The sequence below is a fragment of the Merops nubicus genome, unplaced genomic scaffold (assembly GCF_000691845.1).
Source record: "Merops nubicus isolate BGI_N331 unplaced genomic scaffold, ASM69184v1 scaffold32052, whole genome shotgun sequence".
Classification (NCBI taxonomy): domain Eukaryota; kingdom Metazoa; phylum Chordata; class Aves; order Coraciiformes; family Meropidae; genus Merops; species Merops nubicus.
In genome coordinates this window covers 15,639-15,946 of record NW_008593444.1, presented here as the reverse complement: position 1 = coordinate 15,946, position 308 = coordinate 15,639, and the positions used below count along the sequence as shown (strand labels likewise).

The 308-nt window shown below is 64.0% G+C and overlaps 1 protein-coding gene across 1 annotated transcript in view; it reads right to left on the bottom strand.

The window, feature by feature from the left end:
* The window catches only part of LOC103768314 (serine/threonine-protein phosphatase 2B catalytic subunit gamma isoform), a gene marked incomplete at both ends in the record, with an annotated part of 15,867 nt that overhangs the window by 1,022 nt on the left and 14,537 nt on the right, over window positions 1–308 (bottom strand). The window lies entirely within an intron of this gene.

Genomic DNA, 308 nt, shown 5'->3' with positions numbered 1-308 from the left:
TCCTCGTCCTGCTGAGCAGATGGGCTCCCAGCTTGTACCTTCACCAGGAGGCTGCTGCCAGCAGACAGCACGGGGGGAAGGGAACATTGGGAAGGGGTGAGGAGGAGGAGGAAAAGGAGGAGGCACGAGGGGAAGAGGAGCGTGAGAGGGGCACGGCAAGCAGGGTGCTGCCAAGGGGAGCACGGCAGGCTGGGAGCAGGCAGGGCTGGGTGAGGCAGCAGCAAAGCTCCAGCTTGGTTGCCCTGTCTTGGGGAGAGGCACAAATCTGGGTGTTTTTCCTGGGAGCCCCCCAGGAGGGGAATGGGCAG